This window comes from Spermophilus citellus (assembly GCF_964194105.1).
Source record: "Spermophilus citellus genome assembly, chromosome: 4".
NCBI classification, from domain to species: Eukaryota; Metazoa; Chordata; class Mammalia; order Rodentia; family Sciuridae; genus Spermophilus; species Spermophilus citellus.
This window is the reverse complement of record NC_138185.1, coordinates 176837965-176856065: the sequence shown is the minus strand read 5'-3', so window position 1 is coordinate 176856065 and position 18101 is coordinate 176837965.

Genomic DNA, 18101 nt, shown 5'->3' with positions numbered 1-18101 from the left:
AAAAATTGTCAAAAAGTTGGTTCTTTGAACAAATAAATAAAATTGATAAATGTTTAGCCATGCTAACAAAGTGAAAGAGAAAAATTAAATTGCTAAAATTCTTGATTAAAAAAGAAAATATCACAATGGACAATATTGAAATACAGTTGATAATCAGAACCTATTTTGGAAATTTATACTCTAATAAATAGAACATCTTAAAGACATTGACAAACTTCTAGAGACCTATGATCTACCTGAATTGAATCGGGAGGATATACACAATTTAAACAGATCAATTTTAAGCAATGAAACACAAGATGCAATAAAAGCCTACCAACAAAGCAAATCCATGACCAGATGGATTACAGCCAAATTCTACAAACTTCAAAGAAGAATTAACAGCAATACTCCTCAAATTATTCTATGAAATAGAAAAGAAGGAATCCTTCCAAATTCATTTTATGAGACTAGTATCACCCTGATACCAAACCAGACATAGACACATCAAGGAAAGAAAACTTCAGACCAAAATCCATGATGAACATAGATGTAAAAATCCTTGATAAAATTCTGGCAAATTGCATACAAAAATATAGTGCACCATGATCAAATGGGATTCTTCCTAGGGATGCAAAATTGGTTCAACATATGGAAATCAATAAATGTAATTCATCACATCAATACATTCAAAGACAGGAATCTTACAATTATCTCAATAGATACAGAAAAACATTTGACAAAATACAGCACCCATTCATGTTCAAAACACTCGAAAACTAGGGATAGTAGGAACTTACTTCAACATTGTAAAAGCTATATATGCTAAACCCAAGGCCAACATCATTCTAAATGAAGGAAAATTGAAAGCACTTCCTCTAAAAAACTGGAACAAGTCAAGGATGCCCTCTATCACCACTTATATTCAACATAGTCCTCGAAACTCTAGTCAGAGCAATTTGATGAAATAAATTAAAGGGATATGAATAGGAAAAAAAGAACTGAAACTATCACATAATTCTATATTTAGAAGATCCACCAGAATTCCACCAGAATACTTCTAAAACTAATAAATGAATTCAGCAAAGTAGCAGGATATAAAATTAATACCCATAAATCAAACATGTTCCTATCCATCGATGATGAATCCACTGCAATCAGAATAGCCTCAAAAGAAGAAAAAAGAAAAGATACTTGGGAATCAATCTACATAGAGGTGAAGGACCTCTATGATGAAAGCTATAGAACACTAAAGAAAGAAATTGAAGAAGACCTTAGAAGATGGAAAGATCTCTCATGTTCTTGGATAGGAAGAATTAATATTGTCAAAATCTACCAAAAGTGTTATAAAGATCTAATGTAATTTCTCTTAAAATCCTAATGGCATTCATCATAGAACTAGAAAAAGCAATCATGAATTTAATTTGGAAAAATAAGAGACCCAGAATAGCCAAAGCAATCCCTAGCAAGAAAAGTGAACCAGCAGGCATCACAATACCAGACTTTAAACTGTAATACAGAGCCACAGTAACAAAAATTGCCTGGTATTTATATCAAAACAGACATATAGAGCAGTAGTACAGAATAGAAGACACAGAGGGTGAATCCACATAAATATATTTATCTCATATTAGCCAAAGTTGCCAAAAAATTATTTGGAGAAATGATAACCTCTTCAACAACTGGTGCTGGGAAAACTGGAAATTCATATATAGCAAAATGAAATTAAACCCCTATCTCTCACCCTGCACAAAACTCAACTCAAAGTAGATAAAACAATTAGGTACTAGAATACAGATCCTGCATCTAATATAAAAAATAGTAAGCCCAAATATTTACCATGTTGGCTTAGGAACTGACTTCCTTAATAAGACTCCTAAAGCACAAAAGGTAAAATCAAGAATCAATAAATGGGATGGATTCAAACTAAAAAGCTTCTGCTTAGCAAAGGAAACAATCAATAATGTGAAAAGAGAGCATACAGAATGGGATAAAATCTTTACCACATGCACCTTAGGCCATTAATTCCCCAGGATATATAAAGAACAAAAGACTCAGCACCAAAAAACAAATAACCTAATCAATAAATGGACTAAGGAGCTGATCAGACACTTCACAAAAGAAGAAATACAATTGACCAACAAATATATGAAAAAATGTTCAGTATCTCTAACAATTAGAGAAATGAAATTCAAAAGAATTTAAGATTTCATCTCACTCCAGTCAGAATGGCATTTAAGAAGAAAGCTTAAGCAACATAAGCAACACTAAATGTTGTTGAGGAAGTGGGGAAAAAGATACACTCATACATTGCTGGTGGGACTGCAAATTGGTGCAACCACTCTGGAAAACAGTATGGAGATTCCTCATAAAATTTGGAATGGAACCACCATTTGACCCAGCTATCCCATTCCTCAGTTCAAATGCCAAGGACTTAAAATCAGCATACCACATCAATGGAGTACGTGATACAGCCAAATCAATATTTATAGCATCTCAATTCAAAATAGCAAAACTATGGAATCAACCTAGATTCCCTCCAACAGATAAATGGATAAAGAAACTGTGGTAAATACACACACACACACACACACACACACACAATGGAATATTACTTAGCCTTAAATAGAATTATGGAATTTGAAAGTAAAGGGATAGAACTGGAGAATATCATGCTAAGCAAAATAAGCCAATTTAAAAAAAAAAAAAAACAACAAATGCCAAATGTTTTCTCTGATATGTGGATGCTAATTCAGAGCAGTGGCGGAGTGGGGGGTGGCTAGGGAAATAGAGGTACTTTGGATTAGGCCAAGGTGAGAAGGGAGAGGAGGGGGTAGGGGAGTAGGAAGGATTATAGAATGAATCAGATATTATTACCCTACATACGTATGTGAGTATACAACTGGTATAATTCTACATCGAGTACAACCAGAAGAATGAGAGACTATAATCCATTTATGTATGATGTGTCAAAATGCATTCTAATATCATGTATAACTAATTAGAAAAAATAAAAATATTTCAGAAAAAGACTGTAAAATTATTTACTGTGCTTCAAAATATTTACCTGGAGTTCTATATGATTTGGAATGTTTAAAGTATGATTATAACCTTTACTTTTCCATGAGCATTTTGTTAAAGAAGATAATTATGTGTATACATGTTCAAAATGTGATATTGCTTAAGAGTATATAACTAACAGCATCCTATTTTACACACATGAAGGATCATTCTTCCAATAGAGTCTCTGGTGGTAACTTATTCTTATGAAATATGAATCAAAAGAATGTGTTAATTCAGTCCCAATTACTAGGTGTGTGATCTTGGATACCTTGATTAGAACCTCTAAGCCTGTTTCACATCTGTTAAAGACAAATAATAATTGCTTGTCTCTTTTAGAGCCTTATGAGAAGTTGATGTTAATCTCTGCGTATGACTGACGATGCTTGACAAAATAAGGACTAAGGAGCTGAACAGACACTTCACAAAACTTCTCCCTAAATATTGCTTATTTTTCTTCATTCTTTTCTTTCTTTTAAAATTTTTATTAAGTATTTGTTTAGGCTATATGTATTTTAGGGGATAAAGATACAGCAGTGAACAAAAACAGATAAATGGGAAAGTAAGAAGTAAAATAGTGAACCCAGATCGATATGTCAAATCCGTAAATAAATGGTGGATTAGATGTTGATTTGCAGTTGGAGAAAAGTGGATAGAGAAGGAGGAGGGAAATACGTTCAGGTAGAGGTTATGATTTTAAATAGTTTGGCTAGGGAAATCCTTATTGAAATGTTCACAGTGCAGTAAAGACTTGAAGGGAATAAGGTAACAAAACACGGGAACATTTCCAGCATTAAGAAAGTGTTTGTATGTGGACTGTGTAAAAAGTATAAGATAAAACTAGGGAGGGAATGGGGGCCAGAAAATGTGGGCCAAGAAGAAGAGTTTTCAGCTTCTACTTGAATCTGAGAGAGTTGGGAAGCATAAAGATACAACATAATCTTTTCTACAATTTAACCAGATGCCTCTGGATGTTGCCTCGAGACCAGTTCAAAGGGAGGTGGGTTGTAAGCTATTGTGACTTCTGGATGAGAAATGGTGACCTGGAGATGGTGATAGTAACTGAGGTTGTGAGATGGTTGGATAGTTGATATATTTTGAATAAGACATCAGGTTTTATTAGAAAACCATGTTTAATGTTCATGAGAGAGCAGTCAAAGATGATCAAAATGATGTTGGATTTATTATACTGAAGTTTAAGAAGTCACATCTGGATTGGTGATAACATGTTAGTAGTTTTAAGCATGCAGATGGGTTTTAGAGCCATGCAATTGAGTGAGATGTCCAAACGTGTGAGTATGGACAGAGATCAGTGACCAATTCTGGATGACCCCTGGTGCTTCTGAGTTATGAAAGAAAAGGAGCAGCAAAGAAATTTGAGTATGTGTTTACTGAGGTAGGAATAACAAAATCCAAGACCTGATGGTGTCCTAGAAGTTAAGTGAGGAAGAGGGAGTGAATGCTGAAAGATAACATGATTTGAAGGCCACAGATGAACCATTATGATCTGCAACATGAATCTTTGGAGACCTTATTATTATCCAAGCCCTAATATTCTCTGGTTGAATCTGGTCTCACTCAGAGCTATTCTCATTCTTTTTCCCTGGATGTGGATTTATGTAGCCATTGTGAGTAGACACCACTCACTCTGCCTTTCTGAGGTTTCCTATGATTGCTCTGCAGTGTTTCAACTTCACCTTGCTGCTTCCAACGTGTTGGGTAGATAGTCAGTCATGAAGAGATGGCTGGGGGAGGACAATGAGAGCAGTAAATAATAGTGAGAACATCAGACATACACATCAAAGAGAGGCCATAAATCACAGGATTGGGGACAACAGAAATTTCAATGAAAGCAGACAAGCATCAGGAAAATGAGAACTGGTATGTCAAACCTTTTTCAGCCATAATTATAAATTTAAGGGAACTATTGTTTTAAGATTATTTCACAACAATCTCTTGTGACCAGTTGATCTTGACCCTCCCCTTGTCATTAAATCACCACCAAAACCATGTCATAGCCGTGAACCCACACTATTAGTAGCTATGCATTTCTTTATGGAGACGGTCTGCTCAGCGCCTGTACTGTGTGATTACCTATCTTGTATCACTTTCTCTAATAAATTCCTGTTACTCTGTGTGACTCCCTTGAAATCTTTCCTGTGGGATCACAAGAACTGGTTGCTGTGGATCCCTGCAGTTTTTATATTTTATCTTTAAACAAAAAAGCATTTTACTCTTCTGATGTTAGTATTATCCATCTAATTACCATTTGCTGGGCTTCTCAGTGCCATTTTCTCCTGGCATTCCGACCATGGCCTACATTTAGTGAATATTTTGGTGTCATGTCTCCTGGAAATTTGGATATCCGTAGTTTACTAGAAGAAATCACAACTTGTCAAGTGTTTACATCCTAAGTGTTTTTCCAATATTGATTCTAAAGGATGATATTCCTTTTGATTTATACATTATTATATGACTTTTTAAAAATGTGCATGTCTCTTTACCTTATAAATACACCTTTTATTGAGAGCCGATGATGTAGGGACAATAAATACAAGCTATATTGGAAAAGAAAACACTTTAGTTCTATAAAAATATACTAAGGACTAAAGTGGGACAAAACTGAAACTAGTTGATAAGAATTCAGAGATGAGAGTTGGGGTTGTGGCTCAGTGGTAGAGAGCTTGCCTTGCACATGTGAGGCACTGGGTTAGATCCTCAGCACCACATAAAAAAAAAAAATAAAAAAAATAAAGGTATTGTGTCCATGTATAACTAAGAAAAAACAAAGAATTCAGAGATAAATAAGACAAGCTTACTATCCCCAGGGAACACATGGAGCATGTGTTGTGATGTAGGACACAGACAACTGGGATGATCAGGAGGCTAACCCATTATCAAAATCTTACCTCAAGTATGCTCTCATGTTCAGGACTCTGAATGATAGAAGGTTTGTTACTGTCATTTTTGTTTTTAAAGAGAGAGAGAGAGAGAGAGAGAGAGAGAGAGAATTTTTTTATATTTATTTATTTTTTTAGTTTTTGGTGGACACAACAACTTTGTTTGTATGTGGTGCTGAGGATCGAACCCAGGCCGCACGCATACCAGCTGAGTGAGCTACCGCTTGAGCCAAATCCCCAGCCCTGTTACTGTCTGTCATTTTGGTTTATCTTCATCAGCAAAGTCAACACTGGCAACTTGACTGTGTTTAGCTTCTACTCCTGTGGATTGGTTCCACTGAGTGTCAGGTGAATTAAGGCAGATGGGGGGAAGTCTTACTGATGGAGCCCCAAACAAAAGGATCCTGCACTTTTATGGAACCAGGGCTGGGGGTGGAGGGAAAGAAGAAAGAGCAAGGTGTGGAAAAGCACTGACAGCATACTGGAAGGAAAATGTCTTCAATGTCTCCTCCCTCTCCATAAAAAGTTTTCAACCCATAAAAAGGGGTTCCTGGGGGAGGTTTCATTTGGAGTTCTCTGAACAGTTTCCTGGCTAGAAGTGTTTATGTGTTGGAACATGGCGGGTCAGAGGGACCTAAGTACTTCGTTGTGAGTCCCTAGGATATGGAGCCAGCAGTTTCCCCTGGAGGCCTTCTGGGCAAAACCTTTATAATTACATGGGGTTCATCTTGAAAGATCACCCACAGGTGACTGTCCAGGAGCTAGACTCTTCAACTTTTAGAATGGAAATAAGCATGGAGTGCTATAGGAGCAAAGATGCAGAGAAATTTATTGAATCTGGAGTGGGTAAGGGGAGGCACTGGGGAAGTTTTCCTAGAGATGGAATGCTTGAGATGGTCTACATGGTAAGTAGATGTTAGGTCAATCTTCTGTGAAGAGTGTTCTGAACTTAGTACTGTGAACAAAACATGGTAGCATGACATAAGGCGTACTTCAATGACAGGTGTATTGGTCTCCTATTGCTGCATAACAAACTAATACAATTTAGTGGCTTCAAATGAATGAATTTATTTTCATACAGTTCTAAAGGCCAAGGTGTAGCAGGGCTCTGTTCCTTCTGAAGACTTTATTTTTTGATGTTTATAACAGCAAAATTCCAAAAAGTTTCAGCCCTTGAATTTTGTTGATATAAGAAATACTATTGAATGGTAGCTCCCTAAACATGATCTTGTGGAGTTCAATTTGTTTGACAGTCTTCAGCCTGAGTTTTGAAGTAACCAGCACCTCTTAAGTCTCTTTTCTGTATCTTGTCTCTAGTGCCTGTTTTTGAATTAGTGCCAACATTTGCTTAGGCCTCCATTGCTTCTGGTCACCCTGGTTGATGCCATCCTTGGATTGACTGTTTAATGTCTGTATGAAATTGGTTTCTAATTTTTCCTTCCCCACTTTGGTCCTTTCAAAGTTATATAGAAGCTTGTCCCCATAGGTCTACTTTTGCTCTAAATCTATTTTCCTTTAACCTCCATTTTCCTTGTTGCTGATGCTATGTAGTAATGTGTTTTTACCACATCCTGGAAGCAGATACCAGGGATTTGTCTTTTTGCATCTTAGCCTTCTAGATCATGAATTCATTGGTTGGAATTTACAAATCAATGAACCTTGCACTTGAAATAATATATATTCTAATGACTTTCCCAAATACAAATTTAAAAACTAGTTCTTCTGGAAGCATTCTTGATCTAGTATTAAAAAACAACAACACAAAACACAAAACAAAAAAAAAAAACTTTAATAATTGCAAGTTTACTGTTTCTGAGACATGGAATGAATTTTGTATTATAAGGCTTGCGCCTATTATTTTTCTGGAATATTCTTTTTTTCATGTAAACATGCATGCATCACACACAAACCCTTTTGTTTCCTGAGGCACTATTCATTCTTTAAGGCCTATTTCATTTTTCAAGTTCTCCATGAAGACTTTGCTGATTCCCTTAAGTAAATGTTATTCAGTTTTTTTTTGCAACTTTCGTATCTTGGTTAATTTTTCTTTTAGTCTTTTCTTATATCTGTTGTTTCTATTCCTTTTTAGATCTTAGGCTATTTGAAAGCAGGGGGTTGGGATATGACTATGCTTATATTACTTAGGATCTGGACCAATGTCTCATATATAATAGGTAGTCAGTAGCTGTATATTGGAAAATAGGATTAACTCATTTGAGCCATGTTTGAGGCTCTGCCAACAATGAGCTGATGTTATCTTTAAAGGACTTCTATTATGGTCAGAAATAGCTTTTTTTTTTTTCTTGTACCTCTTGTAATTGGCAAAGGAAGAAAGTAAAGGTATGAGAAGGACTTTTCCATGAAGATAAATATATTCAGATTAAAAGAAAGCCTTCTATTTTGGGTTATTGCCATTTCTGTTCATAGAAAATTAAAATTTCTCCTTTTTCTGGGTGGAGAGAGGTGCTTGCTTATTAGTGTAATCTCTATTTTAGTTTCATCCTTTGCTTAAAAGTTTTCACTGGTCTATAAAATTTGATTTATGGTGCCACAGTCTGGCTGGGCACAAATCACGAGCCACTGAAGCAGGAACAAACTTTATTTCTGAACTCCACCAGCACACTCCACACACGCTCCCCGGGAACTCTCCCGAATGCCATGAGGCTCCTCTAGGAACCACCAACTGGAAATCCCTCCTCCGGCACTTCCCCAACCAATGCGAGCTCTCCGGGAATCCCTGCAAGAACTCCAAAGTAGCAGGCTGAGGCGGACAGCAGGGGTCTAATATTACAATTGACTACACAGCTTAACATAACCATTATCATCTCAATGGCTTGCTGGCATCACCTCTCAAACACTCCGTTCTGGCAAAAATGCCATGCGGCCCTCAGCATTAGGGAATTCTGATCTAGGGTATTTGTATTTCCCAAGCACCAAACAACAGGGTTAAGAGATTCTAGCATAATCAGGTAAAAAGAATAAGAAAGCTGACTTCAGGAGCTGGGGTTGTGGCTCAGCAGTAGAGTGCTTGCCTAGCATGTGTGGGGCGCTGAGTTCGATCCTTAGCACCACATAAAAATAAAATTAGGGTATTGTGTCCAACTGTAACTAAAATATAATATTAAAAAAACCCAGAAAGCTGAATTCAACCCTAGCATGGCAAATAACCACTATATAGCATTGATCTCCACCATGTGCAAGTAAGATAAACATACCTGCCTCAGGGACCTTTTGAGGTAGTTGTGAGACCCAAGTAAGTACTGTAAGTAACCAAGTTATAGAGTGTATTTTGGTGTAGTCTAAAAGCAAGGCTTTGTATTTGTATCTTTAGTATCAACAGTCTTTCTTTTAGAGATCTTTATTTCTAATTTGAAAACAAGTCCATGCCATTTTTAGCATCAGAATTACCAATTGTTCCTCATCCTTCTAGTGACATTGGTTTTATTATGTATCATAAACTGTCCAGCAGAATTTTTATTTTAAGTTTTCAATTAAATAAAAGCTTAAGCATCAGAATGCCAGTGGTTGATATTTGTATAAGTGACTCCAGTGGAAATGATATACTGACATCATGTATTTGCAGGGGCAGCTTTGATGGTGGGAGAGGTGAGCTTTAAGTCCAAAGTATATTCATGTTGATATTCTATATGAATTGCAAAATTGTCTTCACTTTTTAAGAGCCAAACTAAGAGAAATGGAAGTGATTGCATTAATTCTCTAAGTAACTGGAAATAACTCTATGGGAAGACTTGTTACCAAAACATTGAATTGCAGGGGTTCTTATAAAATCTCAGAGTAGAACAGGACTAGAGCTGAACAGTAAAATTGGCCACTTATTCCTCTCTACTCTGTCATTGTTATTAAAACATATTACACAGGCTGTACCCAATATTTTAGAGTTGAAGAAATCTGTCTTTGCCCTCTCTATCTTCCCTTACTGCCTAATGTAGTTTCCTGCAAGAAATAGGTGTCTCCATTTTATTTTTCCCTCACTGGCATGGTGGCCTCTGCTGCTCTCTGGCTTTTTACAGACTGCTAATGAGGTGTCACCCCTGTCTTTCCTCCCAGGAAGTGCATGACACAGGCTCCTGTGTGAACCTTTCATCCTTTACTTCTGTTCTAATAAAACCTCACTCTTAAGGATGGTTGATCTCAGGTAGATGTTAAGAAAAGTGCAATAAAATAAATTCATTCTAAGATATCATGGCCAATAGCTGACAATGGATTAGATATTATGTTTTAAAATGAAGAGGATGAACTGGTCAGTTGAGCTCACAGGATTTTGAATCAGATCTTTTTCCTACCCACTGAAATCATCCAGTGGAAGTCAACTTAATCCCTTACCTAGTGGGTACTCTATCCCTGAATGGAAATTTGAATGGATCACTGTATTAAGTGCTTAGAGATTGCTCTGAATCAAAACTGAGTATTGTCTTAGAGAAGAACTCTAAGCTGGGAAATGAATGGAAATACAATCTAATCCATCTGAAAAGGCCAAATGATTACTCCCATTTGGAATTAAAAGTGGGAGTTTGAAATGGGGCTCTGGTTCACATCTATTTAAAAGAGTAATAGAAAATGAGTAGATACCAAAGTAGAATGAAGGGCAGGACTTTTCATGGTTTCAAGTGTCTGAAGTCGTTAATCATCATTTGCCAAACATATTAAACATAAGGTAAGATTCTAGGGCTTTAAAAATGAATGACATATTTCCTGAACTAAGGAAGTTTATACTCTAAGGAGTGGATCAGCAAATAGATAATTAACTTATGCATATGTGATAAATACTATGATAGAGGTAAACAAAAGATATTTGAAAAACTCAAAGTACCACCTGATGTAAACTAGAAGTGGAAAGACATAGGGCAATATTCTGAAGTTTTTAGTTGGGTAATTCAGCATTAGTTGAATTTGGAAGAATGAATAAGGATTATGGAGAGGTATAAAAAAAGACCTCTCCTACAGTCTTACTTTCTGTTTTAATTAGCAAGTCATTAACCTTGAATTAGTCTATTTATTTGTTTTTGAGAAAAGTATTTCCTAAGTTCACATGCATATTAGAGGATAAATTAAAGGTTAAAAAAGGAACTGCACTAAAGGATAGAAAGCTTTTAGACTCCTTTTGAATGCCCAGCTGTGTGTGCATTTTGGTAATTATGGGCTCAATTACTCATGTGTACATTTCACCAGTTGCAGAAATGGTGGTTAAAGGAGAAGAGTGTAGTAAGCACAGCCAGAGACCATTTAAAGTGGTTCCATGCTCATTAACTACAAGACTCTAAAATGAAACAAGTGGAGTAAATTATGATCCTGGGTTCAAGACACAAGATTTCAAAGAATGCATGTGGAAAGAAATGTCTATTTGGGGTTCTCAAACCTTGTTGTGTCCATAGTAATGAGCCAAAGAGATATGGAAATCACAAGATGACTTTTATATATTTGTCTAGAGAATAATTTTTACTGGGAGATTTAGGAATATAGTTATAGTAAAGCATACTACCCAGATACAAAGCAGTCCATGATGGGCCGATAGGGTAGGCATCACACACACACACACACACACACACACACACACACACACTTCCAACATTCCATCCTTACTTCCCTGTTAGTTTATGTAGAACAATTTGTAAAGTATCTAAAAGATTAAATGGCACAGGGGAAAACAGCAGAGCTACCATCTATTTTATAATCTTTACCTCTTTTTCCTTTACTGTTTACAAATATATTCAAAATGATATTGGATTCAGAGAACAAATTCTGACTCATAACTCATCTCTTATTCCTGGTAATTGTTAAGCTTTAAAGGTCTTTTAGAAAAGAACATTTAGCTTACTCCACTCAAATCTCTTTTGAATAGTTTTTGCTTTCTCTCTTTGTCATTTTCAGCCATCACAAAAGCTTATGATAAAGGTATGAAAAAAGAAATATGAAGGAAAACTGTTTAGCTGGTGTCACTCATAGAACTAACCCATGGCCTAAATTTTTCCTTTTTGAATGGATTACAACACACAGAACTTTGACATGACTCTGAATACATCTAGGAAATTTTAAGGAACAAAATAAAAGTGAGGATAGCCAGCCCACAATCCCTGACTCAAAACTAAATGTTCTTTTAGGAAGATTGTCATAAACTTGAAGTGGGCATAGGGCTAAAGGCAGAGTATCATCATGCAGTCTTTTCTCTCCATGTTTTTGTTTCCAAGTGTCCTGCATCTGCATCTGATAACCTATGTCAAACTATGTTGTTATGGTTTTCATCTAAAATATCCATCAGAGGCAAAGTGCTAAAGGCTTGGTTGACAGTCTGATACCACTGGGAGGTGGCATAACCCTTTAGAGGCAGGACCTAGTTGGAGGAAGTAGGTCATTGGGGCATGCCCTTAAAGGGTCTGTTGGGACGATGCCCTGTCTTCTCTCTTTGCATTCTGGAAACCATGAGCTGAACAGTTCTGCTGCACCACTCGCTTCCTGACATGATGTTCCGCCTTAACCTGTCCCTAGAGCAATGGAGCCAAGCAATTGTGGGCTGAAACCTCTGAAACTGAGCCCAAATACATCAATCTTCTTTATATTAAGTCTCTTAAGTATTTTCTCACAGTGACAGAAAGCTGTTTAACACAAATGCCTTTCCTAAAATGCAGGCAGAATTAGTAATGTCAGACTCGAGCCATTCTTCTTAGTTAGCACCATTTTCCACTGTGATCACTCCCTTCCTCCCTTATTCTATCTATAATTTGAACAGTAAGAAAGAAGGAAGGAATGAAGGGTGAGCAGGGTATGTAAATCTCTACCTAGTTGCTGACAAAAAAATCTCTGTTTTTGGCTCACTCTCTTCCTTATACCAAATATCAATAATATAAATTTGAGTATAGTAAAGATAAGCATTGCTGGTATTTTTTCCAAAGCAGTATCCTTACAATTATGATTTAAAGTTATATTAGCAGTGAATATTATGGAAATGAAAATAAAATAATTCTATTTAATATACCAATATAAATAGTAAAATGGGAATATAGCAAATACTATGGCTAAAAAATATAACGGTTTATTTAGATTGCAGAATTATTTAGTTCTATAGGCAAATATATGTTTAGCAAGCAAAAGGCTCCATTTAGAGAACATAATTTCGAGAGCCACCGCCCGCACCTGCAAGGTAGGCAGACCTGCGACCGACCGGCAGAACAGGCCCAGTAGCCCCTCGGCGTGGTAGACACATCACCCCAATTGGAGGAGGGGCAGAGCCGCTGCCTGCACCTGCAAGGTAGAACAGGCCCAGCGGCCCGCCAGGGTGGTAGACACATCACCACAATTGAAGGAAGGGCCCAGCTGTCACCCGCAAGGTAGGCAGACCGTGCGTCCTGGAGAAGGGGCCCAGCAGCCCGCCAGCCTAATTGAAAGATCTCCCCAATTAGAGGAGGGGCACAGCCGCCACCTGCGCCTCCAAGGTACGCAGACCTGCAACCTGGAGAACAGGCCCAGCAGCCCTCCAGCATGGTGGACACATCACCTCTATTAGAGGAGGGACCCAGCCGTTGCCCGCAAGGTAGGCAGACCATGCGACCCAGAGAAGGGGACCAGCGGCCCGCTGGCGTGGTAGACAGATCACCCCAATTGGAGGAGGAACACAGCCGCTGCCCGTGCCTGCAAGGGAGACTACAACTATACAAGAGCAATATAAATATATAGGGGGAAAATTCAAAAACACAACAGTTTCACCAAGCAGAAAGAAACGCGAGCAGTATGAAAAGACAAGGAAAGAAAGGACCACAAGCAATGTAGGTCAACTCAACTTTAGAAGAGGTAATATCTGCAGCAGATGGAATGTCAGATAAAGAATTCAGGATATACATGCTTCAGATGATCTGGAGTCTCAAGGAAGACATTAGACAGCAAAATCAGACAATGAAAGATCACTTTGATAATGAATTACATAAACAAATCCAAGAAGCGAAAGATCAACTATACAGGGAGATAGAGGTTATAAAAAACAAACAGAAATCTTAGAAATGCAGGAAGCAATAAACCAACTTAAAAACTCAAATGAGAATACTACCAGCAGAGTAGAACACTTAGAAGATAGAACATCAGACAATGAAGACAAAGTATTTCAACTTGAAAAGAACATAGACAGCTCAGCGAGACTGTTAAGAAACCACGAGCAGAACATCTAAGAAATATGGGATAACATAAAGAGACCAAACTTAAGAGTCATTGGGATACAGGAAGGTATAGAGGTCCAAAGCAAAGGAATGAGCAATCTGTTCAACGAAATAATACGAGAAAACTTCCCAGACTTGAACAATGAGACAGAATCCCAAATCCTAGAAGCCTACAGGATGCTGCATGTGCAAAATCATAAGAGATCCACACCTAGATACATTATAATGAAGATGCCCAACATACAGAATAAGGAGAGAATTTTAAAAGCTACAAGAGAAAGGAAGCAGATTACATTTAGGGGTAAACCAATCAGGATAGCAGCTGATCTTTCAAGACAGACTCTGAAAGCTAGAAGATCCTGGAATAACATATTTCAAACACTGAAAGAAAAGGGGTTCCAACCAAGAATTGTGTATCTAGTGAAATTAAGCTTCAGGATGGAACCTGAAATTAAAACCTTCCATGATAAAGAAAAGTTAAAAGAATTTGCAGCTAGAAAACCATCTCTTCAAAACATCCTCAGCAAAACATTACAGGAAGAGGAAATGGAAAATAACAATGAAAACCAACAGTGGGAGGTAGGACAGTAAAGGGGAGAAAGTAATCAAAGAGGAAAACAAATCAGGTTTAGTAACATTAATAAACAAATATGGCTGGAAGAACAAACCATATCTCAATAATAACCCTAAATGTTAATGGCTTAAACTCACCAATTAAGAGACACAGGCTAGTTGAATGGATCACAAAACAAGACCCAACAATATGCTGCCTACTGGAGACACATTTGATAGGAAAAGACATACATAGGCTGAGGGTGAAAGGTTGGGAAAAATCATATCACTCATATGGACTTCGGAAACAAGCAGGAGTGACCATACTCATATCAAATAAAATAGATTTCAAGCCAAAGTTAATCAAAAGGGATAAAGAGGGACACTACATACTGCTCAAGGGAACCATACACCAACAAGACATAACAATCATAAATATATATGCCCCAAACAATGGTGCAGCTATGTTCATCAAACAAACTCTTCTCAATGCCCTGTACGCACCCGGGAAGATTGCCGATCCACACACGTGGCATTCTCCCAGAACCCCAGAGGAAGTTCCTCCCTTGGAATTCCCTCCTACTGCACTTCCCCAACCAATGGGATCTCTCCAGGAGTCCCATAGCAGGCCAGGTGAACAGCAGGTGTCCAATATCCATATGAATGCAAATCTTAATATAATCATATCATCTTAATGGCTAGCTGGAGTCACCTTTCAACCAAAAATGCCATGTATCATATTACTTGGCTGTGGCTCTTAGTATCTCCCCCCTTCTGTTTAATTAAGCAACAAGCAATGTGGCTAGGGACTGTGCCTGTTAGGTTTGTCCAATTCAACATATGGTTCTTACCCGTCATCGGAAAACTGACCTCTAGGCATCAGCCTCCTGTCTTAGGTTGATACCAATGCAATTGGATCATACCCATCACTGACTACTGGTCCAGCATATAGCCATACTTGTGGATAGGCCTATGCACTAATGGGGGGGTGAGGTTTTTTTCCTCACCTCTGGTGGCCCCCAAATTTGGCCTTGGTGCTGGTGGGGGCGTGAAGTTCTTTGTCTCATCTTTGTTGGCCCCCCAAATTAGACCATCACTAGTAGAAGGGAGGAGGATACAGAAATGCCACAACAACAAGTCAATTGATGGCTCTTTAGGAAAAATTGTAACACTGGTGACACATCAGCAAAGATACGCCAGCACTACCATAATTCGGTGCATCAACAGATAGAGCACAGTGAATACTAGTGATACATAGTCCAGGCAAGTTTTGTAAGCAGTTCAAAGAGGAGGAATCTATCAATATGTTCATTTCCTCCCAAAATAAATCAACTCAGTGATTGAGCATTTCATGTTGAGTTATTATTCATTGATGTATCAGTTTATACAGTTTGTTGTGATAACTATCGAAGAAACTGTAGTTTGGTTTCATCTTGTCTTCACTGGCACTGAGATGAAGATAGGAATTCTGACAATGATGCTAAAAAAATTATGTAACATTCCAACAGCTACTAAGAAAACAATTTTTTGAACAATTTACATTATCATGAACAGAATTATTAAATATAATGAAAAGGAAAGGTGAAAGTAAACAAACAGATCTGTTAACCTGCCTATTTGTACACATATTAAAATAATCCTCAACAGCTGTTTACCCAATTTAAATTAAACCATTAAAATGACGTGAATAATAAAAAAAATTTGGATCCATTTATTCATGAGCGCTCCTCATATATGATATATGGACATACGCATATACAGACATACAACACAAAACAGAAGTGTTCACATGTAACATATGACACATAAGACAATAGTAGAGGCCTTGTAGCTTTACCTAGGTGAAATCTCCATTGCAATGTTTAAAAACTCCATAGTCAAAAAATAAAACTGATCAGAAAAACATTAACCTAGGTCTGTATGAGCTCAAAAATAAAATAGAACTTTATGATGTGGGAAAAAGCAATAATAAAATAGATATTGAAAAAAAGCATCCTGGTTGATCACTGTCACAGATGTAAGAATAGCCAAGCTGGAGTTCTGGATATCAGCTGTTATGGATTTGAGTCAAATCATCTTTTTTTTTTTGGTCTGTAGAAATTTTTTTGGTTAATCTCTCTGGAATCCAAATCGGCTGTTGTTCTCCCTGTGTAAAAACACAAACAGAGCCCCAACTCCAGAAAAATCACTGGGTCAGGACCTTTTCATTGTCCTGTTAGAATATCCTTCCAAAGTACCTTGGACTTATGTACATTTTTTTGGATACAAATGTCTTTCCGCAGCATTAAGCCCTGATGAATCCAAATTTAAAAGTTGAGAGTAAAAAGGGTTATTTTAAGTTTATCTTTGGGGGATATATACCCCTTTTTCATTTTCTCCTTTTATTTTAATAAGTACATTTTAATAGTTTGATGAGCTCTTACAACTATGCCTTGTCCCTGTGGATTGTATGGAATTTCTGTTATGTGAGTATTAACAAATGATGAGCAAAATTGTTTAAAAGAGGTAGAAGCATAACCAGGACTATTATCTGTTTTTAACTGTTTTGAAATGCCCACAGTGGCAAAATTTTGTAAGCAATGAGCTATAACATCTTTAGTTTTTTCTCTGGCATGAAGGGAACCCATCAAAAATCTGGAAGAAGTATGAACTATAACATGTAAATATTTTAATTTTTTAAATTTTGGCAAATGTGTGACATCCACCTGCCAAATATGGTTAGGTATCAGTCCTCTAGGATTGACTCCAAGATTAGCTTGTGGTAAAAATGTCACACAATTTTGACATTATTTTATTATATGTCTGACTTGTTCTTTAGTTATTTAAAAATGTTTTTGTAAAGTATTAGCATTGACATGGAACCTTTTATGAAAATTTATAGCTTTTTTATTGTGGAGAAAATATGTATGTCATGTGTAGATTTATCTGTTAATTCATTGCCCAAACTAAGGGCTCCAGGCAATCCTGTATGTGCCCTGATATGTCCTATAAAGAATGGATCTTTTTTGTCCCAGATTAGACTTTGTATAGTGGAAAACAAAGAGAAAACAGTAGAAGAAGGGGAAATCCTACCAGCATCTTCAAGGGATACTATAGCTTTAACTACGTACTGACTATCAGAAAATAAATTAAATACAGAATCTTTAAACATCATAAAAGCTTGTAATACTGCATTGAGCTCTACCTTTTGAGCTGATTGTTTGGGTACTAAAAATGAAAAAGTTTGATCAAGGGTAACTATTGCTGCTGTACCATTATTTGACTCATCAGTGAATATATTTGGAGCATTCATGATAGGGTTTTTTTTTTTTGTCATTTTTGGAAAAACTACAGGATGCTTAGACCAAAAAGACAACAAAGGATTAGATGGTAAGTGATTATCAAATGAAACATTAGATTTACACATGATTATTGCCCATGTATTTAACTCATTAGCTAACTCATCAAT